Source organism: Oncorhynchus masou, chromosome 2, assembly GCF_036934945.1.
Source record: "Oncorhynchus masou masou isolate Uvic2021 chromosome 2, UVic_Omas_1.1, whole genome shotgun sequence".
Classification (NCBI taxonomy): Eukaryota; Metazoa; Chordata; class Actinopteri; order Salmoniformes; family Salmonidae; genus Oncorhynchus; species Oncorhynchus masou.
This window is the reverse complement of record NC_088213.1, coordinates 33,128,971-33,129,426: the sequence shown is the minus strand read 5'-3', so window position 1 is coordinate 33,129,426 and position 456 is coordinate 33,128,971.

Genomic DNA, 456 nt, shown 5'->3' with positions numbered 1-456 from the left:
TTAGTTTATATACATTGAAAAGTTATACTTTAAATGCAAATGTTTAATAGCATTTTTTTCATAACAAACACATGCATTTTTAAAAACATTGTGGTTATGGTAGAGTATGATTTCATTTAATAATTTAAATAGAATTGTTTTAACACCAATCATAGTCAAACTATCGCAAACTGTGTGACTTGAAAAAATACAAAACATTTTTTTTTTTAAAGCGCCGTTTGGGATCCAAGCCAGCTCACTGAAAAGAGCAGGAATGCCCATCACTACTCAGCATGCCTGTCATGTCACCTGACTGCTCCAGTCATGTGATCTGGCTCAAGATGTGTTGTTGTATTTGGATTGTTGAGAAATAAGCATTTATGCTAAATTGCTATAGGGACATGTTTCTACTACCTAGGAAAATGTACGTATTATATCCTACTATATCCAGTGTACAAAAGAAACTTATATTCTAAA